The sequence below is a fragment of the Stegostoma tigrinum genome, chromosome 2 (genome assembly GCF_030684315.1).
Source record: "Stegostoma tigrinum isolate sSteTig4 chromosome 2, sSteTig4.hap1, whole genome shotgun sequence".
NCBI lineage: Eukaryota > Metazoa > Chordata > Chondrichthyes > Orectolobiformes > Stegostomatidae > Stegostoma > Stegostoma tigrinum.
In genome coordinates, this window is record NC_081355.1 from 150,589,080 (window position 1) to 150,601,176 (window position 12,097).

The 12,097-nt window shown below is 44.8% G+C and overlaps 1 protein-coding gene and 1 long non-coding RNA gene across 7 annotated transcripts in view; one reads left to right on the forward strand and one right to left on the reverse strand.

Moving 5' to 3' along the window:
- LOC125446626 (uncharacterized) overlaps positions 1–4,860 on the reverse strand; it is a 41,498-nt gene extending 36,638 nt beyond the window's left edge. For both annotated transcript variants that reach the window (XR_007246440.2, XR_007246439.1), the window contains exon 1: positions 4,627–4,860. This is a non-coding gene — a long non-coding RNA (uncharacterized LOC125446626). The remainder of the gene's footprint in view (positions 1–4,626) is intronic.
- Positions 4,773–12,097, forward strand: part of LOC125446597 (protein-cysteine N-palmitoyltransferase HHAT-like protein) — a 63,183-nt gene continuing 55,858 nt past the window's right edge. For 2 of the 5 annotated variants that reach the window (XM_048520319.2, XM_048520315.2), the window contains exon 1: positions 4,773–5,056. The gene's annotated coding sequence lies outside the window, so the exon portion shown is untranslated. The remainder of the gene's footprint in view (positions 5,057–12,097) is intronic. The other 3 variants (XM_048520300.2, XM_048520309.2, XM_048520327.2) reach the window with 2 other exon arrangements.

The window sequence follows — 12,097 nt, forward strand, 5'->3', positions numbered from 1 at the left end:
TCCCTCAGTTTAAGTAGAATGTTTTTGGAAAATCCCTTCAGAATGCAAACTAATGTTACAATGTGTATCAGAGGGAGTCACAACTTACCAGATTCACAGATAAAATTATTTTTTATTGGGATGTTGGAGTCGTTGGCTGGGCCAACATTTATTGTCTACCCCTGGTTTCCCCATAAATACAGTGAAACTAGGAGAAGGAGCAGGCCATTCAGCCCCGTGAACTTGGTCCATCATTCAGTTTGATCAAGGTTGATCATTCATCTCAATGCCATATTCCTGCTTTCTCTCCATGGTGGCAGTTTAGGAAAAGGTGAGGTGCAATGAGACCTGGGTGTCGTGATGGAATGGTCACTGAAGGTTGGTATGCAGGTGCAGCAGGCAGTGAGGAAAGCTAATGGCACACCAGCCTTCATTGTGAGAAGATTTGAGTATCAGAGTAGAGATGTCTTGCTGCAGTTATACAGGGCATTGGTGAAGGCCACACCTTCAGTGTTCTGTGCAGTTTTGGCCTCCTGGACTAAGGAATGACATTCTTGATACCGAAGGAGTCCAGCAAAGGTTCACCAGGACTGACAGATGAAGATAGACGGAACTAAGGAACACCACTAGTCACAGCCCATCATTCAGAAACGCATCCTTCCACTGCTACCCTCTGTCTTCGATGACTGAGCCAGTTATTTTATCCGTCTTGCAATCTCACCTCTGACCCCAGGCGACTTCACCTTCTGTATCAGTCTGTCATGAGGGACCTTGTCAAAGGCCTTACTGAAGTCCATGTAGACAACATCCTACTCTCGTCGATCATCTTCGTCACTTCTTCAAAAAACTCAACCAAATTAGTGAGGCACTACCTCCCCATCATAAAACCATGTTGCCTCTCACTTATATGCCCATTGATTTCCAGGTGGGAGTAAGTCCTGTCTTGAAGAATCCTCTCCAATAATTTCCCTACCACTGACACTCACCAGCCTGTAATTGACTGGATTATCCTTGCCACCCTTCCTAAACAAAGGAACAACATTGGCTATTCTCCAATCCTCTGGGACCTCCCCTGTAGCCAATGAGGATACAAGGATTTTCCTCAAGGCCCATTTTGGGGTATATCTCATCAGGCCCTGGAGACTTGTCTACCTTAATGATTTTCAAGACCCCAGTACCTCCTCACTTTCGATCTCAACATGACCCAAACCATCTACACATCCTGCCCCAGACTCATCAACCACCAAGTCCTTCTCTATGGTGAATACTGACACTCATTTCCTCTGACTCCACACATAAATTCCCTTCCCTGTCTTTGAGTGGACCAACCCTCTGTCTGGCTCCCCTCTTGCTCTTTATATCAGTATAAAAAGCCTTGGGATTTTCCTTAATCTTGTTTGCCAATGACTTTTCATGACCCCCTTTAGCACTCTTGACTTCTTCCTTAAGTTTTTTTTGACTTTCCTTGTATTCCGCCCTTGCTTCATGTGTTCCCAGCCTCCTAGCCTTGATAAATGCTTCCGTTTTCTTTTCGATTAGGCTCACAATATCTCTTGTTATCCAAGGTTCCTAATTTTGTCATACTTATCCTTTATCCTTATAGGAATGTGCCAGTCCTGAGTTCCCAGCAAGTTACACTTGAAAGCCTCCCATACATCAGATGTTGATTTGCCCTCAAACATCTCCCTCCAATCTACATTTTTCAGTTCCTGCCTAATATTGTTGTAATTAGCCTTCCCCCAGTTTAGCACCTTTGCCTGACTACTATATCTATCTTTATCCATCAGTAACTTAAAGCTTACTGAATTGTGTTTACTGTTCCTGAGCTGCTCACCTACTGAGACATCAACCACCTGGTCGGGCTCATTCCCCGATACTAGGTCCAGTATGGCTCCTTTCCTAGTTGGTCTTTCCACATACTTTTTCAAGAAGCCTTCCTGGATGCTCCTTACAAACTCTGCCCCATCCAAGCCCCAAGTACTAAGTGAGTCCCAGTCAATATATGGGAAGTTAAAATCACCCACGACAACAACCCTGTTACTTTTACAGCTTGCCAAAATCAACCTACATATCTGTCCCTCTATCTCTGGCTGGCTGTTGGGAGGCCTATAGTAAACCCCAAACATTGTGATTGTGCACTTCCTGTTTCTGAGCTCCACCCATATTGCCTCACTGTTCCAAGGTGTCCTCCCCAGTACAGCTGTGATATTCTCCCCAACATGCAGTGCAACTCCCCCGCCCCTTTTATATCACCCTCTAACCCACCTGAGACATCTGTATCCTGGAACATTAAGCTGTCCCTCCCTTAACCAAGTCTCTGTCATAGCAACAACATCATAGTTCCAAGCACCTTGGAACTTTATTTCAGATTTCTAGAATCTGCAGTACTTGATTTTTAATTAAAATCTAAGCCTATCAGAAGGAAGTTGAATTTAGCAACAGATTTAACTTGATTTATTATTGTCACATGTACTGAGACACAGTGAAAAGTATTGTTTTGCGTGCTAACCAGGCAAATCATACATTTGTAAGTACATCAGGGCAACAGAACAGAACGCAGAATATAGTGTTACAGCTATGGAGAAGGTGCAGTGAAACATCAATTCTAATATAAGGGAGGTCCATTTGTAAAGTTTGATAACAGTGGGGAAGAGCTGTTCTTGAATCTTTTCGTACATGTTTTCAAATTTTCCTATCTTCTGTCCAAGGGAAGAGGGTGAAGGAGAGTATAACCGGGATGCGAGGGGTCTTTAATTACGTTGGCTGCTTTCCCGAGGCACCACAATTGTAGACGGAAGGAAGGAACGCTGGTTTTCGTGATGATCTGGGCTATGAACACAGAACATAAAACAGTACAGCACAGTCCAGGCCCTTCGGCCCATGATGTTGTGCCGAACTTTTACCCTAAAGCTAAGTTCTATTTAACATCCAATGCTACTTTACACTATCATCCATATGCCTATCTAATAGTCACTTAAATGCCCCTAATGAGGCTGACTCCACTAACCTCTCTGGCAATGCATTCCACGCCCCGACCACTTTCTGAGTAAAGACCCTACCTCTGACGTCTCCCCTATATCTACCTCCACCCATTTTAAAACTATGTCCCCTCATAATAGCTACCCCCACCCTAGGAAAAAGTCTCTGGCTGTCTACTCTATCTATACCTCTGATCATTGTGTACACCTCTATCAAGTCACTTCTCATCCTTCATCGTGCTAAAGAGAAACGCCCTAGCTCTCTCAACCTTTCCTCGTAAGACCTTCCCTCCATTCCAGGCAACATTTTATGCTCACAACTCTCCATAATTCCTTGAGACCTTGGGCGGAGCAGAATGCTTTAGCAACTTGTTCCTCCGAGGATAGTGTGAGACATAGGGTGGGAGCATTTGGGTTCAATCTGAACCAAAAAGCATGATTTGTGAGCCTGAAATTACACCTCTTTAGGAGGACATACAGTCTCTTGTGCCTGTTCTGCTGTTCAACTGGATTCAACCTGGCTACGTTGATTCTGCAATCTCTAAAAGATTGCCTTAGAAAATATTTACTGAAACCTGCCCCATTAAACAAATCCCTTTGAGATATGGCACTGGATTTAACGGTAAATTTCAAAGGAACAGTTCTTTTCAAAATAAGAAACTGACTGGAATCAGGCTTTACAAAACAAAGCTAAAAGCCATCACTTTTCCAGCCCCCTGCAGTTCCAAAGAGTTATAGCAGACTTGAAATGTTAACAGTTTCTCTGTTCTGCTGAGTTTCTCCAGCAACTTTCTGTTTGTATTTCAGATACAAAGCTGGCAAGACCTGCATTCTCTTGTTGCCAAACACCTGAGAGCTTGGCCCTTTAACAGGGAAGAGATGAAACTAGAGATTGACTTGACAATTCATGCTATCAGAATACTAGATAGAATTGTGCCAATTATAGTCAGGAATGAGCCCCCTGAGAGGTTGATAGAGGAAGATTCAATAATGACTTTCAAAAGATAATTAGAAAATAATTGAAAGGCAAAAACAAGCTGTACAACGAGGTTGAGAAGGGGCATTAATTAGTTGGAAAGCTCTTTCAGAGTTGTCAATAATGGTCTGCACCTTCAGCTGTTAATTTTAAAAAGGTAAAATCTTATAAGTAATTTTTTTTAAACACAGCTATTAAATGATACAGGCCAAAGGCAAAAACATGGAGCAAGGCTGCAGATCAACCATGATCCCATAGAATTCAGCCCCAGAAGGGCTGAATGGCCTGCTCTAATTCCTATCACATGAGAATACAACAGAAACCAAACAGGCAATCTGTCAAAATAAAAACCCAAAGAACTTCTGGCGCTGCAAAGCGGGAACAAAAACAAAGTTGCTGGAAAAGCTCAGCAGGTCTGGCAGCATCTGTGAATTTTTAAAAATCAGTTAATTCTGATTTTTTTTTCTTCACAGATGCTGCCAGACCTGCTGAGCTTTTCTAGCAACCTGTGAAGGTTATCTGTCATAAGCCTAGGCCCGAAACATCAGCCTTCCTGCTCCTGTGATGCTGCTTGGCCTGCTGTGTTCATCCAGCTCTACACCTTGTTATCTCAGATTCTCCAGCATCTGCAGTTCCTACTATCTCTGAAACAAGGTTACCTGTCAATTGATTTTTAAAAAATGTTACACCCACTTGCTGGTTGATGGTTTCATGGGGAGAGGAGGCAAGGCTAATGACCAGCTCATCAGTGGACGTCTATTCTCGTTTAGGGAACCTTCTCATTTTCTCTCCTTGTTCACAGTCGAACCTGGGAGGGTTTGATAGACAGCTGCGAGGAGGAGGAGCCGGTTGAGCCAACTTTCTCTGCTTGGGTTGCACGTAAAAATAATTCACTACTCCACACTTCTGCCTTGCAGCCGGCACCGGTTATCAGTACAATGACTGGGACGAGGAAGCAATGAGTTAGACCTGAGGGAGATTTTCGCCTCGGCTATTTTTATTTTGTTTTTGTTAAAAAAAATTACAAAATAAACTTCAGTATCCCCCATCTCCAAGGTGTAGCTGTGTACTTGGACTCAAGGTCAGTGCATGAGGGAAGATCAAACAAAACATTGTTTTCGACGTAAGTGCCTTGCTATACTGTACAGGCAAGAGGCTTTTTTTTCGGTTTGCACGTTTACAGTTTAGCCGGAGCAGATTATAATGTCATGCTGCATATTTGCAAATGGTGCGTTAAGGAATGACTGAATTGTAGGGGAGAAGCGCCCGCGTGGTTTTATTTTGGGAAGAGAGTTGTGAGGGGGTTGGGAAGGTGGGATTCGAGCTATCTATCTATCTGATGGCTATCGAGTGTCGGTGTAGCTGGCGAGAGCCCCTGCAGTACCTCAGAATAGCGTGCGGCTGAACCGGCTCCAATGCAGTACTCTCACCAGCTCACGGTACAGGGAGACCGGATTACACAGCTCCCTCTGCTCACAGCTTTCAGCCTTTGCCTATAAAGCATTGGAGCTGCTTAATTATTAAAAACTTTCTTTAAAACCAAGGGTCGAGCTGGCTCAATGCGGAATATTGGCTAAGACGAAAGAGTTCTCTTTTCTCTCTCTCTCTCGGATGGTAGATAGGCAGGTTGACTGGTCGTCAAAATGTTACGTGATTTTAGCAAAATTGTATTGCGCTTTCGACCCCCGAGAGTTTTGAGAGTTTTTTTTGCAGAGCCAGTCTGCAGTCCTGTTTACCATTTAGGCGAGGTAGGAAAGGTGCGCGCACAGCAAGATCCCAAGGACAGCAAAGTGAACCTGACCAGAAAGCGCCAACTGGTGAACTGCTGGATAAGTACACGAATAAAAAAAATGCTTGGAGGGGATTCGGGTCAAGGGCAGGCAAATGAGGCAGGTGCAGTTCGGGATTGTGGTTGGCATGGACTGGTTGGACCAAAGGCCTGCTTCTGTGCTACATGACTCTGTGAACACTTAATTGTTGGCCAAGTCAGGACTCCCTTGCCCTTCAGCATGATGCTGTGGGATCGTTTGTACCCTCCTGAGAAGGTAGATAGATAGGACCCTGTTTCAAGGTCTGGTTTACAAAGGCCTCTCTCAGCATCCCACCCCCTTGTATCCCACTAGAATGTCAGCCTGCAGCTTTCAACTCCCAGTCTCCTGGTGACGGATTTATTTAAAGGCTCGGATTCCTAACAGATACCTTTGGTGGTGTGTTTTGCTGCTCTAGAGCTGTCCAATCGTGAAGCTGCTTCCCAGAGGGCATAAATAGCACTGTGTGGGCGGAGTTAGGTCATCAATGGACGTCGATTTGAACGCAGAACAGGTAGATAATGATAATAATGTAACGATAAGGTCAGAGGTTGGTACATCTCTCGTTCCTGGGTCTATTGGTATGGTGTCAGTATTGCAATAAATCAAGTTTTATAAGACATTGGGGTTTGAAGACTGGTTTTTGAACTTGCTTTCTCCTCTACCAGTCTGTCACCATCCCAAAACACTCGGTGTAATTTTAAAACCGCATAACAAAAGACAGTGGAATTGCTACACTGACACTAGAAGTTTCACATCTCCTCAGCGATTTCTGACATCAGCATGACCCTTGCCATTAATGTCCTGGGTCTTGAGTCCGTGGCCTGGGTTCCTGGCACTAAGGCTGCCATGCTAACCACTGAGCTAATGTGCTGCCTCTGTTCAGTTTTGAACCTGTCTACAAGTGGGCTGGCATTCCAGTGCAGGAGCTGCCATGAGGAATGGCCATCCTGAGGAAGTTACCTAATTCTGGTGTCATGGAACAAGCCTGTATTTCACTTCCCTCCCATGGATCTGCCCTCATACAGAACGATTTCCATTCCCTGGGACTTCATCCTGTAACACAGTTTCTTCAACCATGTGGGAAATGGCAGCCAGACACCGTTTTGAACTGGAGAGAATTTATTCTGAATTAGAAGGCTGGGGAATGTGGGATCCTAGCTCCAAAATCTCGCGCTGGGAGAGTGGGTAACCAGAGAACACAAATATTTCTTTTCAGCCACGTTGGCATCTGTTTCCTCCAGGCCCCTTGTCAACCAGCTCAGCTTTCCATTTAGAGTCATAGATATGTACAGCATGGAAACAGATCCCTCAGTCCAACTCATCCATGCTGATTAGGTATCCTAAATAAATCAAGTCTCATTTGCCAATAATTGGCCCTTATCCCTCTAAACCCTTCCTATTCATATACCCATCCAGATGCCTTTTACATGTTGTAATTGGACCAGCCCCCACCACTTCCTCTGACAGCTCGTTCCATACACACACCATGGGTGGCATGGTGGCTTGACGGTTAGCACTGCTGCCCTGCAACGTCAGGGGCCTGGGTTCAATTCCACCCTCAAATGAATGTCTATGTGTGCTTCTTCCCGCAGTCCAAAGATGTGCAGGCTAGGTGGATTGGCCGTGCTGAACTGCCCATAGTGTTCAGGAATGCGTAGATTAGGTGGGTTATAGGGGCATGGGTCTGTGTGGGATGCTCCGAGGGTCAGTGTGGACTTGCTGGGCCAAAGAGCCTGTTTCCACACTGTAGGGATTCTATGATACCACCCTTTGCATGCAAAAGTTGTCCCTTGTATCCCTTTTAAACCCATGCCCTCTAGTTTCGGACTCCTCTGCAAGAAAAAATACTTTCTCTATTTACAGAGAGGCCTTTCCATGCCTCTCTGTATTCCATTACCCCTCAGCCTCTGATGGCCCAGGGGAAATAGCCCCAGCCTAGACACCCTCTTGCTATAGCTCAAACTGTCCAACCCCAGCAACATCCTTGTAAATCTTTACTGCACCCTTTCAAGCTTCAGAACATCTTTCCTATAGCAAGGAGACCAAATTTGAACACAGTATTCCAAAAGTGGCTATCCAATGTTCTGTGCAGCTGCAACGTGACATCCTATACTCAATGTGCTGACCAATAAAAGCAAGCATACAAAACACCTTCTTTACTACCCTGTCTATGTGTGACTCCACCTTTGAGGAACTTTGAACCTGCACCCCAATGTCTCTTTGTTTGGCAACACTGTCCAGGGCCCTACCATTTAGTGTGTAAGCGCTCCCCTGATTAGCTGTACCACAGTACAACTGCTTATCCCATCCTCTGCCCTTCTGAGGTCATGGCTATTGGTGGCTGTCTCCGAGTTGTCCACGTTCACCACCTTTGTATCTCATTTACAAGTATTCTTGTAGTGTAGGTAGGGCTCACTGGAGATAGTGAGTCACTGGCCAATTTACCATCGTCCAACGAATGGTAATCAAATGTTGAATTGTGCCTACTTTTTGTTAAAATGAAGTTCTGCGTTTTTAACTGGAATCTCTGACCACAGCTCTTTCAGAAATACGCAGCATACCTGACATGTACCTGCTCCCACATAGTACAGGATACCTGCAGGCAGATCAACCCTCACCCCACTCTTCTGTATCTGCTCAGTGTAAATGTCCCAAGAATTTTGTGAATTGTATTATTTCAGGATATTTAACCGTTTAAAAAAAAACAAGAATAGTCTTCCCCATTATTCATTATTCAGTAGCCAGTATATTTATAAACTGGGGTTAAAGAGAAACCAAATTTACTGAGTTATAAATCCATACTGAAGATTAATAAAACAACAGACAAAACAAAATATCAGCTAGCACCAAACTTGGGAGCAAACAAAAATGAGAAATGATAAATGATTTAATTTTCCTGGATTTCTTGGTTCAATGCAAATGGCCCCTTGACCTTCTTGTCTCTCTCGCCTCATGAAAATGCTCAATATACACCCAACCCCACCCCCGTCCCAATGATGACACTGACCCTAAGGTATCAATTAGACAGGAACCCGGAATTCTAAAAGTTGATTTGAGAGAGGGGCAGAGAGCACTGTCATAGGGCCAGGGGTAGGGGTATATGTGGGCACTGAATAATGAATAATGGGGAAGACGATTCTTGTTTTTTTTTAAACGGTTAAATATCCTGAAATAATACAATTCACAAAATTCTTGGGACATGTGGCAATGTGGCTTTGGGGATATTGGGACATGGTGCTGGAAATTTAGGCCTCAGATCAAAAGATTTTGGATGAAGGTCTTTAGGAAATGACCATCGACCATTTCGTGAGCCCTGCTGAGCTGATGTGGACATCATGGATTTAAACATGAGTGGGTACAGGTGGAGTTAGCAAACCCCAGGGCCTCCACATTGGTGACTTTGTCCTACCAGGAGATGGGGAGGACACATCTGTGACAGAGGGAGTAGAAACTGTTCAGTCTCTTGTCTGGATTGCCCTGTTTCGCCACTGGAGAGACGTGAACTGAGGATACAGGCTGGGTAGATTCTCAGCTTGGTTTTTCAGTCAGTTTGCTGTTGTTTGACACACTGTTAACCAGCCTGTATGTACCTTTGACATGGTGAATGTTGATTGCAGCATCATGTAACAGATTGGTGGTAGTGGAGTCTAGAGATGGGAACCCATCAACAGTACACAGTATCACCCTCCAGATAGATCAATGACAACATGAGATTTGGACCATGGCAAGTAATTGTCTCCCTGATGTTTTTGGTCAAACCACATGCTGAGAAAGTTAGATAACAAAGTGTGAAGCTGGATGAACACAGCAGGCCAAGCAGCATCTCAGGAGCACAAAAGCTGACGTTTCAGGCCTAGACCCTTCATCAGAGCTGAGAGAAGTTGATGTGTTTGCTGTTGTTGTTCCTCAGTGTGGGGCACTTGTGCTTCATTGTTAATGCAGGGCAACTTTGTGGACTTAGTGAATCTTTGTCTTGGATTTCAGTTGAGCAAGGCTGGACAGCTTTCTGTCAGTTCTGAAATCTAAATAGACACCCTCAGGGGATGACCTGAAGGCATATCATAGCAGAAAGAAAACTCTGTCAAAAAGCATGAGTCCAGAACACAACCACCTTGTCTGACCATGTTGCAGATCAGAAAAGGTTCTGATGTCGCCCTTCCACAGTTGATCTTCTCCATCACGTTATCAGGGAGAGAGGAGAAGACTTTGAGCAGTTTCAGTAGTATTACGGGAGAAAGCTGGTTAAACAGAGATGGGGAAGTTTTGGTTTTAGATGGATATGCTGCACTGACAATGGTGATGTGAGGACATCATTTCTGTTGCAAATCAAGAAACTGGGGCCATTCCCAGGGAGTGAATCTGTATTGCCACCCATTCATTCATGGGGTCTGGGTGTCACTGACTGGACCAGCATTTATTGCCCTTCTGTAGTTACCCTTGAGAAGGTGGTAATGAGTTGCCTTCTTGAACCGCTGCAGTCCCTGTGCTATAGGTAGGACCACAATGCCATTTGAAGGGGTGTAATTTTGACCCAGTGACTGTGAAGGAATGGTGATATGTTTCCAAGTCAGGATGGTGAGTAGCTTTGAAGGGAATCTTGCTGGTGGTGGTGTTCCCATGTATTTGCTGCCATTGTCCTTCACGATGGAAGTGGTCATGGGTTTGGAAGGTGCTGTCTGAGGTGCCTTGGAGACACTTACAGGTTTCTCTTTTGTCTATCGCTTTTCATGCATGGTAACTAATAAACTCCACCCCCATTCATCTTAATTCAAGAAAACAAAGTTGTCTTGACTCCTTTGTAAAACATAAATACATTTGCATTTGGAAGCGGTCCCTGTGAGAGAAGGGAACTGTTTCAAATTCACCACTTTGTGACCAACTGAATAAGGGCTTGAATGAAGAATGGGAGGCTAGTTCACCTCTCTTCCCCCAGGATCAGAACCATTGGGACATCCTGTTCAAAATCATGACAAATTTGTGACCCACGCTGGGGGAATGTTTGTAATAAAGGTACTGCCACCGGAGGTTGGAGAGTCATTGGAGAGCATCATGTAGATGGTACACACTGATGCTACTGTGTATTCGTGGTGAAAGCTGTGAATGTTGAAGCTGGCAGATGGAATGGCAATTAAGCGGGATGCTTTATCCTGGATGACGTTGAGCTTTAAGTATTGGTGGAATGCCTCTCCTTCATCCCGTGATCAGCCCTTCATTGCCAGACTGGTAAGGTCACAGACTAATGGGGCTGTCACGGTGGCTCCGTGGTTAGCACTGCTGCCTCACAGCACCAGGGACCCAGGTTCGATTCCAGCCTCGGCCGACTGTCTTTGTGGAGTTTGCACATTCTCCCTGTGTCTGCGTGGGTTTCCTCCCACAGTCCAAAGATGTGCAGGCTATCTGGATTAGTCACGCTAAATTGCTCCATAGTATCCAGGGATATGCAGGCTAGGTGGATGAGCCATGGGTAATGCAGGGTTACAGGGATAGGGTAGGGGTGTGGCCTGGACAGGATGCTGTTCTGAGGCTCAGTGCTGACTTGATGGGCCAAATGGCCTGCGCCTATATTGTAGGGATTTGGTGAATCAAAATATCCTGTAATTGAACTTGACCATCCTGTAACCTCTGATCCCTTACTACCGACTCTCACCTTTTATCCTCAGCCAGAAGTCCTTCTCAATCCAGCGTGACCAAGCCATCGCCCCACCTCAGCCTTGCCTCTTTTCAATGCCTCTGTTCTGTGAAGATTATTGTGTTGAATATTCAGATGTATGTATCCTGTTGCACATTGAAGCTTCCCTGCCTGTCAGTTCTGCCTTTGTTACTCCACAACAATTTCTCATTATCCTATACATAGAATTTAAAATCTCCAACTCCATAACTTTACCCCAATCTGGTCGTTTGACCCCAGAAATACCCTTCTCCCAAATATATCCTTTTGTACATATTGATGGCAGGTTGTTGGAATTCCCTCCACAATTTTTCGAGCCTGCTTTCAGTCACCCGTCCCCTACTGTTCCATCTCCATTCTCATCCCTCAAAAGTTATCATCACCCCTCCAATAAAACACCGTTCTCCTATCCTAGTAAATTAATGTCCTCTCTTTCCAGCCAGCTGGAGAGAACTTCAAGTGAAGAAAACAATTCCAAGTTCATTCCTCCTACATTTCCATCCGAACCTTTCCATTCAACTTTCTCTCCTGCCTGACTCAGATATGGCCCAATTGAAATTCACTACATTCGCTGCCACTCCTTGTTCATCCGAACCCCTGTGTTCCTCTTGAGCTAGTTAACCACATCACCTTAGCCTTCTGTCTTTTCTGCTCAGTCCGGGGACTGGTCCTTCTTTAGTTTCTC